The sequence below is a fragment of the Eulemur rufifrons genome, chromosome 6 (assembly GCF_041146395.1).
Source record: "Eulemur rufifrons isolate Redbay chromosome 6, OSU_ERuf_1, whole genome shotgun sequence".
NCBI classification, from domain to species: domain Eukaryota; kingdom Metazoa; phylum Chordata; class Mammalia; order Primates; family Lemuridae; genus Eulemur; species Eulemur rufifrons.
In genome coordinates this window covers 77,110,650-77,130,898 of record NC_090988.1, presented here as the reverse complement: position 1 = coordinate 77,130,898, position 20,249 = coordinate 77,110,650, and the positions used below count along the sequence as shown (strand labels likewise).

At 35.6% G+C, this 20,249-nt stretch overlaps 1 protein-coding gene across 2 annotated transcripts in view; it reads left to right on the top strand.

Moving 5' to 3' along the window:
- DCDC1 (doublecortin domain containing 1) overlaps positions 1–20,249 on the top strand; it is a 376,416-nt gene that overhangs the window by 278,147 nt on the left and 78,020 nt on the right. The gene's annotated exons all lie outside the window — the stretch shown is intronic.

Below are 20,249 nucleotides of genomic sequence, written 5' to 3'. Positions count from 1 at the left end.
TGATACAGATATTATTTTTTATCCCATTTTATAGATAGAGAAACTAAACTAAGGCACAGAGAAGTTAAGAAACTACAAGGAGTTTGAACCCAGGCAGTCTGACCTTAACTGTATTCTTAACTACTATATAGCATATCATCTCTTGGCCAGCCCTTAAATGCTACATTCCAGTGAAATGTGAAGGGCAGCAAGTTAGTCTTTTGATTCAGTCATTCTAACTTAGTTTCTTATAGTGGAGAAAAATGTAATATTCTGTGCACTATGAGTCCAACAATTGAAAAGGATTTATATGCAATTTGACAATTAAATACTTGTAGCAAATTTTGGTTTCATTTGGGCATAAAATTAAATGTTTCCTTCAACATTTACGAGAGTAGTTCTTATATTAGAATTTCATAAATAATTTGTGATAAAATATTTTTATTCAATAGGCAATTAGATATCTCCTTTTAGATCCTCCAAGGATCCCCATCCAAGCATTTCAAAAACTACTTTTATTATCATTCCTCCAAAAGTTCCTTCTCTGAATGAGTAGCATCATCAGCTACCAGTTACCCCAACAGAAACCTAACTCATCATCCAATCTCTTTACCCACAACACAATTTGTAGGGCATTGTCAAATGCATCTGCTTCTTGAAAATTTCTCTTGCCTTCTATTTGATTACCCTTCCTTCTGTCTTAACACATTTTTCACACTGTTGCTCTTTCTAAAATGCATCCTGTCCCTCCCCTGTTTAACATCCTTGAATGTATCATACTACTTAACCTGGGATGTAATGGTCCCGTGATCCATCCTATTGTCTTTCCAGATGTACCTCTTTTTGCTCCACACTGTACTTCCCTCATTCCCTCTGATACATTAGGCTTCCAGTATTGGGGAACCTACGGCCTTCTGATTTCAAAATTGTCCTTTTTTAAGCACCAAAGGAGGCAGGAAAAGCTTCGTCTTTCTCTGCTATACCCCTTTTAATAAAAAGATTTGTTCTGTAAAATTTGGATTCAGTCAAAAGTCCCCACTCAAGGATCCAGAGGGCCACATGGATTCTTCAATTATTTCTTGAAGTTTCCTCACACTAGAAATCTTTCCTCCCTTTGTCCCATTAACTCCTACTTATCCTTAGATGTCAATCATGGTGTTGTCTCCTCTTAGAGTTTTCCCTGACTCCCTGGAGTTCATACTAGGTGTCAATTTTATAATATGCTTCATAGCACACCATATTTTTCTTAGCAGTCATCACACTTTGGTGGTATTATCCATGACTATATTTGTGGTACCACAGGAATAAATTACAGAGGTGAGAAATACATGAGAAAGAATGAGAGAACTATTGGGTCAATTCTTATTTATTAAAATGCTTAACCCTCTCCCCTAGTGGAAATAGTTCCATCATTGTCTCCAACAACAGTCTTAATGAGCACTTACTAAAGTACTTTGAGATAGCTTATAAACTTATGAACTCTAATGATTTGTATGATTCAATTAACTTTATAAAATTTTATGGAGAAAAAGGGGAGAATTTTTGGTATAGATTTCCATATATATATTTTAAAGATATATTTGGCCATCCAAATTATATGAAAAAAAGATGTTATTGATGAATAAGATTGTTGGTTTATTTCTATACCAGTATGTTAGTTTTAGGTCAAGTTTACTTCATAAAGTGTAGGACATGATGGCCTTTGAATGGTCCTACTATATAGCACATTAATAATTGCTTAAGACTGGGAGATGATTTTACTATTCTAAATTATTTTTTTTAATTTTTTATTTTTAGAAACAGGGTCTCACTCTGTCACCCAGCCTAGAGTGCAGTGGTGTGATCAGAGCTTAATGCAGCCTCAAACTTCTGGGCTCAAGCAATCCTCCTGCCTCAGCCTCTCGAGTAGCTAGGATTATAGGCTTGCACCACCATGCCCAGCTAATTTTTAAAAAATTTTTTGTAGAGACAAGGTTTTGCTATGTTGTCCTGGCTGGTCTTAAACTCCTGGTGTCAAATGATTCTCCCACCTCAGCCTCTCAAAGTGCTAGGATTACAACAGATGTGAGCCACCATGCCTGGCCACTATTCTAAATTATTATAGAAATTTATAGTTGTTACAATTTTTTTAAGATATAATTTTGGTGATGCATGATTCATTTGATGGAGTTTTTGTTCAAGAATATGTTCCCTAACTATGATCTAATTTCTGTAAGAAGATAGAATCTTCCTTTCAAAAATCTACTTTGTGACTTTTGATTTATAGGAATGTAGTATGACTAAAGACGAAGACAGCATGTAAGAAAATTAGAGGAATAACTGAAAGATTACTTACAGCAATATAAATTATAGACTATTTGGAAACCAGTTTCTTGCCAACTACTTCTAAAGTAGACTGTTGACTTTCTCTACATAAAGCTTATCCTGGGCTTTCTGGTCAGAAATGAAGCTCCCCTGACTATCTGTTTGGTGCCCCTCCTTCTTCTCCTTTGGGAATGATCACTGTTGGTCTTCCGTCCAACATTTGGGCTCACAGCAGGTTGTCTTGGGATTCTTTCTTGACTTCTAAAACAGCAGTGAGATTAGAACTTACATATTAATTTAATTGTTTGATTTATTGTCTCTGTGACTTAATATTTAAGTACCCTCTACAAACCCAATGACATACAACAGTGTTAAAAATATATTAAAGTAATTTAGTTATGGTTTGATAGGAATTATTCAAATTCATGTTGACAACTAATGGGAAAAGCATTGGCATAATTATTTCTTCACTGGATAAAGTATTATTTCCCCCAAAATTATACTATCTGAGGAGAAATTTTTATTTCTGTGTCCTTTCTGTATCTGTTAATATATAAATCATGAGGTGGCTTCTGAAAACAACATTCTAGCATGAGTTTACATTTGGGAAACCAATTTTCTAGCTAAGCATTGCCTTATAAATTTTGGGAGAGTCTTATCTATTCTATTTTCCCCTATGAAATAAAGACTATTCATGACTTTAATTTTATATTTTGACACAACATTCACCGAACATAGCATACTTACATTGCAGTATTTAGGAAGCTGGAATTCATTAGAATCAAGAGGAATAGCTGCAGCATCCAAATCGATGAACTGTTGCTGATTCTTTAATATCTCCAAAGGGAAACCAAGCTTATAAAATCTTGCTAACCACCTTGCATTGAGCTGTCACCTTCAATGTACCTTTGATATACTCTCTTTCTGTTAAAGGGGAAGATGGGAAACAGAAAGTGTATCATTTCATTCACACGGACTTTGTCTGGAAGTGCGGCTGTGATATGATTTCTGTCAGAAACAATCTGCTTGATATTCCTCTGTCTTTGCTTGGGAACACAGAGTGGCTTGTCTGTTTTCTAACCCTGGGTGCTAGGATATGCTGCCTTGTCAAACAGCATTTGTCTTCACTCACAACCTGCTTGTTGAGTGGAGCTCAGCCTGGCCGCGGTGGCAGAGAAAGCCTTAAGGCTGCTCAGCATCTGTCTCTTCATGTAATTAACTGCAGCCCTGGATAGGGAGCAAAACAGAGATTTTGCTCTGTGAAAGAGTAATGTGTCTAGACAGGAGTTTCTAAGCAGGAAAAAGATTTGTTAGTGTTTCTGTTCAAATAGGAGGACACAGTTTTTTGCCTCAAAATGTTTTGAAGGCAAAGGGACCATTTGCTTTCACGGCAAAGATAACTTCAGAAAATTCTCTTAATATACCTTAAAAACTCTTTCAAAACACCTTTACTTGACAATTGTAGCATCAAAAAATAATGGTAGTAATGAATTATAGTTCATTGAACAAAATAAGAATCCATGAGTCAATACAAACACAAATAAATGATGGAAGAGAAGCTCTTTCTTACAATAGAATGCCAATTAATGCCAACTAATAGATGTTGAAGGAATGAGAGTTAGAAAAATGATCATTTCACAACTGTCATGGTAATAATTGGTTCAAGCAAGAATCATCAATGGATGCTAATACAAAATGTTGAAAGCTTGCTGAGGATCAGGAGATATACAGTCTCAAGTTATCTCTACACAAATTTATATATCTATATGTATATGTAATTATGTGCAATTGGATCTGGGCGATGGGAGCTTTTTGTTTCTTTTCTGTAACTTTTCTGTAAGTTTGAAACTGTATCAAAATAAATGGCAAAAAAAAAATAGAATGTACATACTTTCTTGGTTTTCCTCCTAAGTAATTGGAGCATGGCTCAGTCCTGGACGGGCTTGGCTCTCTTTAACACGTTATTAAGAAAAAATGCAGTATGCTACCCAGACGCTTGACTCACCAGCTGACAACGAAGCTTCATTAATGTAACATGTTCCACAATCAAAACCTGCTCTCTTGGGAAGAGTGACCATCCTGAATATTTGCCTTTCATAGAGACTCACTTAGAAACTTGCAGCCCATAAGGATTCTAAGTGGAATGTGAATATCTGCATGTGTGGTTCCCTGACACATTTCATAGTACCCTTTGACTATACAGAAAAGGACCCTGAATTTAGAAAACGAAGGCTTGTGTTGTTTCCTATGTCATTTTTAATAGGCTTGCTTTCAAGAAGTAGAAGGCAAAAAATCCTCCACTTCTAAGACCTTATTGTGTAATCATAGCAGCTATTATAATATTTAGTCCCTTTTTCTCATTTTAAGAGACTAAATATTATAGAAAAGACTGCAAATAGTACTGAAGACAATTATACTAAACTCTTTCCTGGATATTTTTGGTATTCAATTAATATAGAGCATTGTGATGCATGAATGAATACATTCATAATTTAAATTAAAAGTTGGAATTAAGCAATTCAATGTGTGCCTGAAAGAAGAATCATTATTCCTAAGCAGCCAATTAGGTGCCCCAAAGTGCTCCTTCATGCAGTGTGCCCTTGGTGTTTCACTTGCAATTGACGATGGGCATGGCCACTCATATATAGCTAGGACAGACAGTCTCTCTTATTTGGAGCCGCTGGCTTTGACCAATCTTTTCTTTCTGGTTGGTGACTAATAGTGTTAGGTAGACTTCACTCCCAAGGTGAGAACAAGTCATGCAACAAACCTCAGTCCTCTTTGCAATTTGATCCAGCTTGCCAATGCTGCGAGCCAGTCTCAGGTGTGCTGCTAAGATTGCCAATAATTACTTGTTTTATTTGACATTTGTATTTTTGCTATACATTTTACATTGAAAAAAATACTTTGATTCTTGACTGGTTAATGTCAAAAAAAGAAAAAATACTTTGAATTTTATATTTTCTTAAAAGTATAAGTTCTCCTACTTCTACCTTTTTTTTTTTTTAAAGATGGAAATGATGTTGTAGGAGTCATATTGTCCAAACTCCTTATTTTAATGATTAGGAAACTGAGTCCAAGGGATCCCCCAGTTGCTGAGGATCATGCTTGTTGGTGAGGCAGGAATTTGAACCAAAGGCTTCAGATTCCCAGGCTAGTGTTATGTTCACATGTTGCCACTCTTACCTGTCAAGAATCTGTTCAATTTCTTGAAAATTCTTGGGAAAAAACATAATAATTTTTAGGTAGACTAAGAAAATTGAATTATACATAATACTTGTAAAATTTTTTATTTTGAAATAATTTTAGATTTACAGAAGAATTGTAAAGATAGCATAAAGAGTTTCTATATCCCCTTCACTCAGCCTCCCCTAATGCTAACATCTTATATAACCATGATACATTTATCAAAACTAACAAATCAGCATTGGTACAATAGTATTAGCTAAACTACAGACTTTATACAGATTTCCTCAGTTTTTCCACTAATGTCCTTTTTTTTCTGTTTTTGTATTTTATCCAGGATACCATACATATCTCCTTAGTCTCTTCTAATCTATGGCAGTTTCTCAAAATTTCCTTGGCTTTCATAGCCTTGACCCTTCTGAATAGTGGCCAGATATTTTATAGAATGTCCTTAAATTGGGGTTTGGTTAGGAATTTCTCAAAATTAGACTGAAGTTATGGATTTAGGGGAAAAATGCCACAGAAGTGATATGCCCTTTTCATTGCATTATATTAGGGGTATATGTTATATCAATATTGCATATTTCTGCTGATGTTAACCATGATTATTTGGTTAAGATAGTGTCTGCCCAGTTTCTTCACTGTCAAATTAACTATTTTTCCCTTCTACACTCTATTTATTGGAAGCAAATAGTTCAGCCCACATTCAAGGGGAGAGGAATTAAGCTTTACTTCCTGGAGGGAAGTGTATTAAAGAAATTATGCACATAGTTAAGACACACAATAATTAATAAAGATTTGAAGGAAGATACTGTGAGGTTATGTAAATATACAGTTTCTCCTAAAAGTTCTGTCCAATTCAGCATTCAGCAGTGGGTCTTGCCCACAGTAATGATTGCTGTGATGTTTTCACGGTGATTTGTTATTTTCCTGATTTTTTTCTACATTGGAATTCTTTTGTAATGAAGATCTATCCATTCTCCCCCATTTATTCAACCTATTATTTATATCCATATGGACTCATGGATATTTACTTTATTATTTGAATGATAATTTAATACTATTATTATTTATTTATTTTTGCTCAGATTGTTCCAGCTGTCTCCACTGGGAACTCTTTCAGGTTGGTCTGTGTCCTTTTGACATGCACCATATTTTTCCCTCTTCTCTTTTTAACTTTTCCTTACTTTGTGACATTACAAGATGCTCCAGCCTCATCTTATGTGTTCCCCTGCCTAAATGTAGATTCAGCCGTGTTACCCAGGAACTCTAAGCCCTTTATGGGAGAAGGCTATTTAGAAACCAAGGTCTGGGAACTAAGTGTGCTCATTGCTATTGGGGTGTGTTTCTCCTAGGTCCTTTCAGTGGAAAGACTTTGGAAATACATGTGTACGTACACCAACCTTTGTAAACACACATATTTATGTTTATTTCTATATCTGTATATATGATAAAATAAAGATGGGTTTATACTGATAGGTTTGACTCTAATCTAGCACCACAGGGTTCATTCTAACATACCCATCTTGGTTCTTGTAAGGTTATTTGTGATTTGTTTCTTTGACAGTAAGAAACCAGGCTCCTATCATGTATTAAATACATCTCCTTATTTGTTCAATTTTAGTACAAATGTAACAGTGTCAGAATTGCTAAACCATACTACCATGTGAAACGTGAAACAAATTTAACAACTAGAATACAATATTTGTGTACAATTCTTTTTGTCTTTAGCCTTATAATATCTAGACAAAACATGTGTTTTCCACAGTTGTTAGATCAGCTCCTTTCTTTTTTACTCCTCAGTGAGGTTATGTTATGCATTTGTGGTGCGCTCAGATTGATTTGTCAGTCTGCATTCCATCCTGATTCCCTCTAAATCCTGGTCGGTTTTGTTTTGTTTTTTAATTTGCAGACAGTAAAAGTCAGTCTTTTTAGTGCACAGTTCCATCAGTTTTGACAAAGACATATAGAGTCATGTAGTTACTACTCCCGTACCTAAAAGAACAGTTTGATCACTCTGAAATATTTTCTTGCTTGTCTCCTTTGTAATTAACCCCTCTTCTCTACTTCTTTCCCTAACAACTACTGATCACTTTTCTGTCCCTATAGCTGTCTTTTCTGTAATGTCATATAAAATGGAATCACAAAATACACAGCCTTTTAGGTCTGGCTTTTATTTCACATAGCCAAATGCATTTAAGATTAATTCGCATTGCTGTGTGCATGAGCAGCTCATTCCTTTATATTGCAAAGTAGCATCCCACTGTGTGAATATACTGGCTTGTTCACCTATTGAAAGACATCTTGTTTGTTTCCAATTTTTGTTGATTATGAAGGATGCCACTATAAATATTTGCATACACATTTTTGTGTAAACATAAATTTTCTGTTCCCGTGAGAAAATACCTAGCAGTGTGATTGCTTGGTCATATGGTACCTTAGTCCATTTTGTGCTGCTGTAACAACACATATCTGAGACTGGGTAATTTATGAAGGACAGGAATTTATTTTGTCACAGTTTTGGAGTGTGGGAAGTCCAAGATCAAGGTACCAGCAGGTTTGATGTCTAGTGAGAGCTGCTTTCTGCTTCCAAGGTGGTGCCTTGATGCATCCTCCAAAGGGGAAGAAGCTGTATCCTCACTTGGCAGAAGAGCAAAAGGGATGAACTCCCTCTGTCAAGCCCTTTTAAAAGGGCACCTAATCCCATTAGAAGGGCTCTGGCCTTCATGATTCAGTCACCTCTCAAATGCCACACCTCCCAATACTGCTGCATTAGGGATTAAGTTGCAACATGAATTTTAGGAGGGACAAAATCAGTCAAACCATAGCATATGGTGTATATTTAACTTTATAAATATCTGCCTAACTGTTTTCTCAAGTGGCTGTACTATTTTGTATTCTCATCAAAAATGAATGACAGTTCTTGTTGCTCTGCATCCTTGATAGCCCTTGGTATTGGCTGGGGTTTTTGTTTCTTTGTTTTGTTTTAGCCATTCTAATAGGTTTGTAGGGGTATCTCATTGTGGTTTTAATTTGCATTTTATTAATGTCTAACCATGTTATACCTCTTTTTCTATGCTTGTGCCACCTACATATCATCTTTTGGTAATGAGTCTGTTCAGATCATTGGCCCTTTTTTAAATTGGGTTGTTTTTTATTACTGAATTTTAATGGTTCTTTGTATATTCTAGGTGCAAATCCTTTATCAGATATGTGATTACAAATATTTTTTTCCCAGTCTGTCCTCTCTTTTCATTTTCTTAAGTGTTTTCACAGAACAAAAGTTTTTAATTTTGATAATATCTAATTTAAAAAAAATTTATGGATGATTCTGCCTTTGGGATGTATCTAGAAACAGCCAAACTCCTGTTTATTTATTTTTCCAAATATTTTAAGGGTTTTACATTTTACTATTAAGTCTATGATCCATTTTGAGTTAATTTTTATAGAAGGTATGAGGTATTTATCAAGGTTCTTTTTGGCTTTTGTTTTTTGTTTTGTTTTTCATATAGACAGCCAGTTGGCTTAGTACCATTTGTTGAAAAGTCAATCCTTTCTCCATTGAATTGCTTTTCTAGTTTTGCCAAAAATTGGTTGACTGTGCTTGTGTGGGTCTAATTTTGGGCTCTCTCTTCTGTTTCATTGATTTTTATTTCTATCCTTTCACTAATATACTATGTTGATTATGTTGCTCTATAGTAAGACTTAAAATTGGGTAGTGTGAATCCTCCAACACTGTTCTTTTTCAGAATCATTTTGGCAATTCTAGTTGATTTTGACTTTCCATTTGAGTTTTAGAATCAGCTTGTCAAAATCTACAAAAGAATGTTTTGGGATTTTTATTGGAATTACATTGAATCTGTAGATCAAACTGGAAAGAATAGACATCTAACATCTTAATGATATTAAGTTTTCCAATTCATGAATATGACATGTTTCTCCATTTATTTTGATCCTTGATTTTTTATGAGTGTTTGTAGTTTTTAGCATATAGATACTGTACACATTTTAAAAAGATTTATACTTAAGTATAACTTAATATTTTGTGCAATTACAAATGTGTTGTTTTTTAATTTACTTTCAAATCTCAATTTTTCATTGCCGATATATAGAAATGTGATTGACTTTCATATATTGATCTTGTATCCCACAGCCTTGTTAAACTTCCTTACTAATTCTAGTACCTTTGTTGAATATTATTTGGGGTTTTTTACATAGACAATCGTATTTTCTATGAATTAGGACTTTTTTATTTCTATTTTTCCAGTCTGTATGCCTTTCATTTCTTATTTTTATTCCTCTCCTTAGTGCATTGGCTAAGACTTCCAGTACTATATCAAATAGCAGTAGTGAGAGATGACATTTTTGTCTTGTTCTTGATTTTAGCTGGAAATCATTATGTCTCTTACCACTGAGTATGATGTTAGGTGTAAGTTTTTTTTTAATAGATGCCTTTTGATAAGGGTAAAGAATTTCCATTCTATTCCTAGTTTGCTGTAAATTTTTATTATGCATGCATTTAGAACTTTGTTGAATAATTTTTCTGCATATATTGAGATGATTATCTGATTCTTCTTATTTAGTGTGTTGTATGGTAAATTTTATTAATTGATTTTAAAATGTTGAACCAGTCTTGCATTCTTGTAATGAACCTTACTTGGTTATGTGATGTTTTATCCTTTTTTTAATATTACTTGATCTGATACAGTAATATTTTTTTGAGAATTTTTTCCATCTTTGCCCATGAGGAATATTGGTCTGTAGTTTTCTATTCTTCATAGATCTTTGTCTGGGTTTGGTATTGGGGTAATACTGGTCTCATAAAATGAGTTGGGAAGTTTCTTCTCTTCTGTTTTCTGGTATAGACTATATGGCGTTGGCATTATTCTTTATTAAATGTTTGGTGAATTTGACAGTGAAGTCATTTGAGCCTGAACTTTCCTATTTTAGAAAGTTTTTAACTACAAATGTAACATCTTGAATACATATATTAAAGCTATATATTTCTTCTTAAATGAGTTTTGTAGTTTGTGTCTTTCATGTAGTTGATACATTTCTTCTAAGTTGTCAAATTTGTGGGCATAGAGTTGTTTGTAGTGGTTACTTATTATACTTCCAATGTGTGTGGGATTATTAATGATGTCTCCTTCATTTCTGATATTGGTTATTTGTGTCTTCTTTTTTTCCTTGTCAGTCTAGCTAGAGGTTTATTAGTTTTAGAAAGTTTCTTCTGTCATTGATTTTCTCTATTGTTTTTTGGTTTTCAATTTCATTGACTTATGCTCTAACCTTTATTATTTCCTTCTTTCTGCTTGCTTGTGGTTTAATTTGCTCTTCTTTCTCTAGTTTCTTTCTTTTCTTTCTTTCTTTCTTTCTTTTTTTTTTTTTGATGGTTGGAGGGACTGGTTCTTTATTTCAAAAAGACACTTGTCAAAATTCAGTATAAAAACAGTTGCACTATTGGTTTTCTCTTTCTCCCAATTGGCCACAAAGAGACCACACCAAAGGAGAGTACATTTTAAGCCAATAAGCTGCAGGATGTACACCTAACAGACCTCACAGAAACCTCGTCAAAAAGTGGGGATTGGGCAGGGGAAAAAACTTTAAAAGATCAGCATACCGCCAGCCCACAAACTGTAGAGAGCTCCCACAACCAGATGGGGTGGCCAGGGTTCCCCAAACCCAAAGAAGCAAAGTTTCAAAATAATATAAAATTTTCAAAGTTTTGTACATAAGCTATTCAAGATTTCTCTAGCACTGACTGATACAAAGCACAATGAGATGGCCCTTTTAGAGATAGCAGCTTCAGACCCAGAAAAGGATAATGAGATGAATTTCATACGGCTAAATCAGTGGCAAAAACATAATTTTCTTTCTCTCAAGGAGGCAGGAGAGCAATTAATGGTCAACTCAAAGTAAGGGGCACATGATCCATTCTGTGAATAGTTAGGAAGCAGGTAGAAATAGGACAAAAATTTGGTCTCAAAGGTCTTACCATCTTAATTTGGTCACTTCTAATGAAAAAAATAAAATTGTCCAAAGATACCTTAACGCTGAAATCCTGAACAGCATGTTTTTGTTTTTTGGCTTACTCCCCCTGGGATCACCTTTCAGGTTTGGCTGGTACTTTGTACAGAGCAATGAGGTTTAGTTTCTTGAAATGGAAGATTAGATTGCTAATTTTGGATCTTTCTTCTTTACTAATATAAAATTTAATGCTATTAATTTCCTTCAGAGTGTACTGTTTTATCATCTGTGTCCTCCAAATTTTGGTGGTGTATTTTCATTTTCATTTAGTTAGCTTATGAAAAAACTTCATTAGGTTAAGTTAAAAATGTTTTATTTCAAATATTTTAAAATATCTTTTGACATTTCCTCTTTCACCCATGGGTTATTTAGAAGTCAACTACACATTATATTTTTAAGAAATAGGATTTAGCATAAATTTTTGACATCTTGTATATTTTAGATAAGTAATTTTTGTATAATTTCTTCACATGGAATGCCATTTTACTTTTTTAATTAAATAAAGCTTTAAATTCAGGAAAGTGAAGCCTACCTTATGACTGAAAATCAAAATTAACTTAGATCTTCCATTCATTTGCAGGGAGATTACCCTGTTAAAGTAGCCTGTCTTAGATTGTCTGTCATTATTTGTTCAACACAAGGGGTTAATGTTCAGCCCGATGGTCACCATCAGGTCTTGTTCTCCTGAAAGTAGTGTTTAGGATTGTAAGTTTAATATATGGATATATTTATGTTAGAATAAAAACACAGCATTTCTTTTTAAAGACTTGATGTTTAGCATTTTATAGTTAATATATATTCAAATGAGATCTTATAGAAATAAATATGATTTTATCTATGTCTTTCTTAAAGTAGTTTAAGAAAGTATATTTTATATTGCACTTATTTGGGTAACATTCTCTCTTAGAAAATTTGAGGCAGGGAGCACTTTGTTTTTATCTTTGTTTTCTCAAGAATATGCAGCAGTGTATGGCACAGAGTAGGTCCCAAGTAATGTTTGTTGAATGAATAATAAATATATAAATGAAGTATTCCTTCTCCTTGTTTTATTTTTATCCTCCATTTTCAGTAACTTTAAATTCTTTTTCCAAAAAGTGTTATAAAAAGCTGTTTTTCTTTTTTTCTAGTATTGCTTGCTATATATAGCTGAGAGAATGCAATTTGCCACCCATTTTATTTAGAAAAAGTTGACTTGTATGGTGTTTTTTGTTTTTTTTTTGTTTTTTTTTTTTGTTTTTTTTTTTGCGACAGAGTCTCGCTTTGTTGCCCAGGCTAGAGTGAGTGCCATGGCATCAGCCTAGCTCACGGCAACTTCAAACTCCTGAGCTTAAGCAATCCTTCTGCCTCAGCCTCCTGAGTAGCTGGGACTACAGGCATGCGCCACCATGCCCGGCTAATTTTTTCTATATATTTTTAGTTGGCCAGATAATTTCTTTCTATTTTTAGTAGAGACGGGGTCTAACTCTTGCTCAGGCTGGTCTCCAACTCCTGACCTTGAGCGGTCCACCCACCTCGGCCTCCCAGAGTGCTAGGATTACAGGCGTGAGCCACCGTGCCCGGCCGACTTGTATGTTTATTGGTAAAAATCTTCCCTAAATAAAACTCTTTTGATGTGGTGCCTACTAGGTACCTCCATAAATATATTTTTTCAAACTGGCGAAGACAAGAAAAGTAAAGAGAGAGACAGAAATCAGGTGTACAGGTTTGTGCACTTGGCTTAGTTGGGTTTATAGTGACCACAGAGTCTAGTAGTCTCGGTGGTATTAATACATGGCATGTCCTGAAAAACATTTAGTTTAAAGCTTCCTAATTCAAGCCATCCTGATCCAGCTGCCACTAAATTTTCCTTCATGTTATTTAAGAGCCTTGCTGATTTTCACCATCAATACAATTCAATTTTTAGAACCAATTAGAATCTTGGCCTTTTGCTGATTGGGAGTGCCCACCTAAACCTTGAATTGGAGCCCTTTGTCTGTCTTTTTATTTATTATTATGTCATATAGTTAAGGTGTACAACATAATGTTTTGATATCCATATACCTAGTGTCGCAGTCTCTTGTGAGAGAGTCGCACTCACTCCCAGGTACCGAGCCTCCCTCCTCCTTAAGGCAGGCTCTCATGGCGCTCCCTCCTGTCTGCTCTTGAAGTCTCGGGCTCTCATTACAGCTGAGCACCTGCTGCTTCAGGCCAGCCTCCTCATGGTTACCAGGGATGTCCCTTAGCCCTCCCTTGGCAAGCCCGTTTGTCAACTGCCTCACTCCCTGGCAGCACCTATTTTTATGCCAGCAATATTACAGCTTTCTCACATCAGCTTTTCCTCGTAACTCTCACTTAAATGTGGCTGTATTATACTAGGAAGCTTCCCACCCCGGAATTATTTTGGAATGGCATAATTTCAAGTCTACTGGCCTGGAAAATGTCACAAGAATGGGAAGTTCTCACCCATGTTACTTGCTCGAACATAAGTTTGCTTCACTGCACTTGCGTGATTAGCGTTAGTGAAACTGTCTATTTGTGGCATGTCTTTACTAAATAACTCTTTAAACACAATTCCACTGTGTAAATAGCTTAATACAGTTAATAAGAAGAAAATAAACATAGAATTTTGTATTATAAAAACACACGTTTGTTCTTAGCATAATCCAAATGTCCTCAGACCTCATTAGCCAGAGGTAAAAATAAGGTCACCCAACAAATAGCCACACTTCTGGGCTAATCGCTCCACCTGCATAGCTATAGCACCTTCACCTTCTAGGTCATCTTCCTTATCTCTCCCTGGTTATTAATACCTGAACATCTCCACAGTGTTTCACATATATTTGTGGACAGTCCTCTTGTCTCTCCTGTTCATCAGCTGCAGCGTCCTTGTTGAGGGCATATACCCTATAAAGAAAGTCCTTATCTGTACTGCAGGTACTTCCATGACACATGGCTTTGCTGCTCCTGGGAGCATCTTCTGGTGCATCCTGACACTGCAAATGCCTCAAGATGCCAAAAACTGCTGTGCCCCGTTCAGTTTACACAGTGATGACTCTAGGTTATGTTCTTTGTAAAGTATATATTCAAATGAGGTCTTATAGGAATAAGAATAATTTTACTTGTGTCTCTCTTAAGGTACCTAATGCATTTTACAGTGCATACACATACCCAACTGCGTGCATATGTTCCACTGGAGTCAACCCTTCAGCTCTGCGCTGCCCTTTGTCACTTAGATTCTGAAGCAGCACTGATTGTGCCTTATGTTTGCACAGTAGCTCTTGACAAAACATCTCCTTCATGTCTGGGAGTTTCTTTTCTTGGCAGATTTTGGGGCTTGCTCAAGTAGAGATACATCATCCTTCAATTTCCAATTTCAAGTGTTTTGGCTCAAGTATGTATGCACACGTGCTACACAAGACCAGTCACTGCCCACCTCTTCAAATGAAAATGCCAGTTTTCCTCAGATTTCTTTTTCCCATCATTCTGAATAACTTTTGGTAGTCCAAGAGCTTTCTAGTTCATCATTTTATAAGAGCAACCACAAATTGGTTTTATTTTTGGCATTTCCACAGCATTCATAAAAAAGAAAGACTGCTTAGGTAAGGGTATGAGAAATGTTTTGAATGCATAATATGATTATATATATTATTCTTACAGGATATTTTCTCCAAGACTCTATAAGTACCTCATTGGATGGATTTGAGCAGAAATAATTTACTATGCCTGGTAGTGCTTACATTTAGCACATATGTGCTGGTTTCTGATGTGTAAAGCACAGAAGAGTGCACAAAGTTCTAAATGAACTTTCAATGTGTGTGTTTTGATGTGATGTTGGTGCATCTTCGTGCATTAGAAAGTGTGGATAAAAAGGACAATAGCTTCTCAGGTTCATTTTTATTTTTCAAAATCCCCAAATACAGTCATAAGGCTCTCAGATTGAACTTGGGAGTCGAGAGAGTAGTCTGTGTTAGTTTGGATTGTCTTGCTTCTTCAAGAATATTAAATGATCTTGATTTTGGAACAGTGTTTTACTCACATTAAACTAAATATTGAAAAATAACTGTTTTCTCTGCGTCATGTAACATAGGTCTTCCAAAGGTCATTTCTTTGTTTTTATATTTTTTGATCTTTCAAAGCATTTGACTCATTTAACTACTTCCTACTTGTGAAACAGTTTTCTTGATTTCTCTCCTACTTCACTGGACATTCCTTTTCAATCTCTTCTACTGCTTCCTCTTTTTGGTTCTATCTCTAACTATTAAGTACCTAGAGCTCTGTTCTCTGACCTCTCTCTCTTTTAACCCTTCACTTCCTGGATGATCTCATCAACTTCCGTGGTTTGAAATGTCAAGGAGAAATCAGTGGCACCCAAATCCATAGCTCCATTCCCAACCTCTGCAGACTCATATATCCAACTTCATGTCAGACATTTTCATCTGGAGGTGTAACTGGAATCTCAAACAGAACATATCCCAAATAGAATGCTTGTTTTACTTTCCTGAATTTACTCCTATTCCAGGCATCATCTATCTCATTTTTTTAAGCTGAACAGTTGGGAATTTCTCTCTTTTCTTTCACCAGTCCCATCCCAATACCTAATGCATTCTTAAATTCAGCTGATGAATCTGTTCATTTATTTCATGTCTAGATCCTGAATGTGCCCATTTATTTTGATTTCCACTAAACTCTAGTCCCAGCCATCATCATCTGTTCTATAGCGGTTGATTCCTAACTGCTCTTATTGGTTCCCTTTTTGCTCTCCTGCTATCCATTATCCATCCAGCAGCCAGAGTCATTATTTTTAAATGAAAATGTGATAATGTCACTCTCCTGCTTAAAACGTTCCATCATGTTTAGAATCAAATCTCAACTTCTTTTCTTGGCTTGCAAAACCCTTCACAGTCTGGCTCCAGCCAACCTCTGTGACCTCATCTCCTGTGTCTGACTGCTGTCCTTACCGCACTCTGCTCCGGCCTCCCGGCTCTCTCTCTGCTCTTGGAACATCCTAAGCTTTTTCCATCTAGAGCCTTTGCACCAGCTGTTCCTCTGGCCCCAAATCCTCATCACATGAGCTTCACCTGGCTTGTTTCTTTCTTGTCATTCAAATCTCAGCTTAAATGTAACCTCCTAAGAGAGATCTTCCCTGATGACCTCACATAAACTAGTCAGACAGTCAATGCCTATTATGCTGACTTACTTTAATTTTCTACATAACATTTACCATTTTCAGAGCTTCTTTGTTTGTTTATTGGTTATAAGTTCTATAATAACAGTAAGCATGCTTGTCTTGTTCATGGCTATATCCCAAGTGCCCAGAACAGTTCCTGGCATCATAGGCACCTAAGAAATATGACCAAATTTCATTTGTGATTTTTTTCTCCCTTAAAAATAGACAAACAAACTAACGGTATCCCATTTTTTTGGTTTCTGTTTCTATTTTTTTTTTTTTTTAAGATAGTAGGAGCTATTTTCACTGTCACTTCAGAAAGAATACGATTCTTTTTGATGGTGTTTTTCAGTGTAATGAGTTCTAATTATGAGCAGATCTGTTTGTCTTTATCACATTTGAAGTTTCCTAGATTTGTGTTACTCTGAGTACTTAAATTGATCAGAGTTTTTTCTCTTCCCAGAAGAGAAACTACTAATTGTCTACCAAATTTCCATTCTTCCTACTTCTTTAATTAACAAGGGTGGAAATGGGTCTTGCCAAAATACTAACTATCCCAGTCTCCACTACAGATTAGGTGGCCTCTGATCTAAAAAGTAGAAGTCATTTTGTGAAATAATTTGAAAAACTATTTAAAAATCTACTGACTCTTTATTAAGGAGGTACCCTTTTACCCTTGCCTTTTTTCCTTCTTGCTGCCTAGAAAGTGGACATGGTGACTGGAGCTGCAGTAACCATTTCGTGATCATGGGGCAACCACAGGAAGGAAAAGATATAAGGATAGTGAAAGAAAAGAAGACCTAATCTGGGTTTCTAATGACTAAATAACTTTCATACTAATCTTGGACTGCCAATCTGTGAATTTCTGCATAATGGAAAAGTAAACCTCTATCATATTTAATGTGTCATTGTTTGAATTTTCTGCTATGTGCAACTGAGCCTAATGCTAATATTCCTCCCTATAGAAAACTATGGCATTCCTTTGAATGTTAAGAATATCAGAATGTCAGTTTTAGTTAATTATTTCATCAAATGTTCTTTATACTCATTCTTTCTACTCATTTTTAATAAATAATTTGGTGTAACTCAGTTTTGATATTTATTCCCATGAATGTTGATTACCATGTTCTCATCATCCTCTCTTGATAGAAGCAGTGTGGCTTGGGGGAAGGATATGGGCTTTGGAGTCAGAGTATCATGGGTTTGAAATTTAGCCTCATTGCCTCTGGCAAATTTCTTTTTTTTTGTTTTCTTTTATTCCATATTGTCTTTCTGAGACATTCTTTCATATGGATTTCTTGATTTATCTGGGCCTCACCTTCCTCATCTCACCTCATATAATTTTATTGCCTCATTTACTTTTAATACCTCATATACTTTTAGTGAGGGTAAAGGGAGGTGATAAAAATAGTCTATCTCTTGTTTGCTGTCACACTTCCACACAGATGTCTATATGTGTAAAAAAGTCATTGAACTATACATTTAAGATTTGCACATTTTATTCTATGTAAATTATATCTTAATTTTAAGAAACTGTTGTAAATAGGCATGCCATAAATGGAAAAAAAACAGAAACCCACATACTCCAGTGTTTTAACATGACTGTCATCATTTCTATAACAAAAAAGAGATAATCACTCTGGGGAGAAATTTACAGGTATTTTAATTTTAAAATTCAGAAACTGAGATGACTGCATTCTACTGGAAATGCTCACACATGATAGTCATGTCATGCTGAAGTTTTCTCTTCTAATTTCTGACTCTCCTTCTGCAGTTCCTTACCTTAAAATCTGTAAGATTCACAATTATTGCCAGGAAGTGATGTGATTTTGTTTCCTATGCTGAAGATTTGAAACGTGGGAAGCAGAATCCATAAGTTGTGCTTTTCATTTAAATTAGGGAGTCAGTGTCCCCTTTCTTGGAATGATTCACAAGGAAATAATTGTTCAGAAATGAAAGCAGTGGTCATCTGATCTCTGCGGAAAAGACGGTGGCCAAGATTAAATATGTGGACGTTGAGACCCTTTGAGGCTCAACCAGAGGCCTGGATCCCCTCTCCTTTAAGGACCAACAGTACTTCTTGCCTAATTTTGTGAGTTGCCATTCCTAGAGGTTGTCTCCTTCTCCAGTCCCTTCTCCCATTGTCCCCAATGTACTTAGCACATGTGGACACAGTTCCCCCTGTCATTTGGGAAGTGCCAATTTACTTCTGTGAGAGATAGGCTGGTTTTCACATTACACTGGCAACTATCCTGGACTTTAAAAAAGCAGCTGTGTGGTTGCCAGCTGACCTGCTTTCAACCAAACAGCTGCTGCTTAAAGTTATGGTTAGAGTTTGCAAATCCTTGGGGATCAAGAGTCACATTACACCCACCTTTGAGAATAGGAAATGTCTAGCTTATGAACCATATGAATTGCTTCAACTTCTGATTGAAACAGAGCAGATGACGTTCCATGCTGGCTGGTCAAACTGATTCAGCCTAAGAACAGACTACACAGATGTAGTGTGTGTGTGTGTGTGTGTGTGTGTGTGTCAAGAGTTGCATAAATCTGGTGATTCTCCTATTTCTCATCAGTAGCTCACCAAGCTAAAATTAGTTAATTTTTGTGAGAGAAAAACCTGTCTTTCCCAGGTTATTTTTGAAGTGAGGCAGTGAGAATACAGACAGGAAATGTTTTTGTGGACTACGGTATTGGATGGCATATTTGTTGATGAGGGAGAGAGGAGGCCCAGTGACACAGTTAGTTCTGTACACACACATGCCCAAATGCACACATATGCACACACACACACACACACACACAACCATCTCACATGGAGTGACTGTAACTGTGGATTTAGATATCTTTATTTCTGTCTTCGTGAAATAAACTCTAAAAAACCATGGAATAAACTCCATTTATCTTTGCTCTTTTTACCTCCTTACCTGTACTCTGCACAGTAATTTTGCTCCCCAGGACAGCTTTTAAGATTCTAATCTTGTTCCTGTCCAGCACTTTTCTCACAGCAGTAAGGAGAGGACTGGCATTCCTCCACTATTGTATATAAAGGAGAATCCGTTCTTGGAAATAAGAGCATTGTTTATGTTGAAATTCCCTTAGCTTAGCTGAACCTTCGATTATATCGCCCATTCAGATAACCAGATTTTTACCTCCTGTGGTCTGTTTCCATTCTCAGAGAATTGTCAACAATTTATTTCTGCTCTGGTGATTATTTTCATGAGCGAGAGAGAGACATCTGGGAAGATTTTGATAACTGAGTAATGTACACAAAACTCTAAGCACATTTTTAAAAGATGCAACGTAAGAAAATATAGCTTTTCCTAAAAAATAGCAAATTGAACTTAGCTACTGCTGAGGTGATGTTTGTAAGCTGTGACAATTTTTTTATATAAATTGCACTGTTAACTTGACTCTAGATAGCATGGAAAACACCTTTATTTGTATTTGATAAATCTGAAGAATATGATTTGAAAAAATCTAATATGATTTATATAATTTTAATAGATCTCAAATGTGAACCAGATAATTCTATTATTATATTTTAGTAGAAGCTATATGAATTTATGGTCTTAGAAGTGCTGTGTCCATTTTACACAACATAATT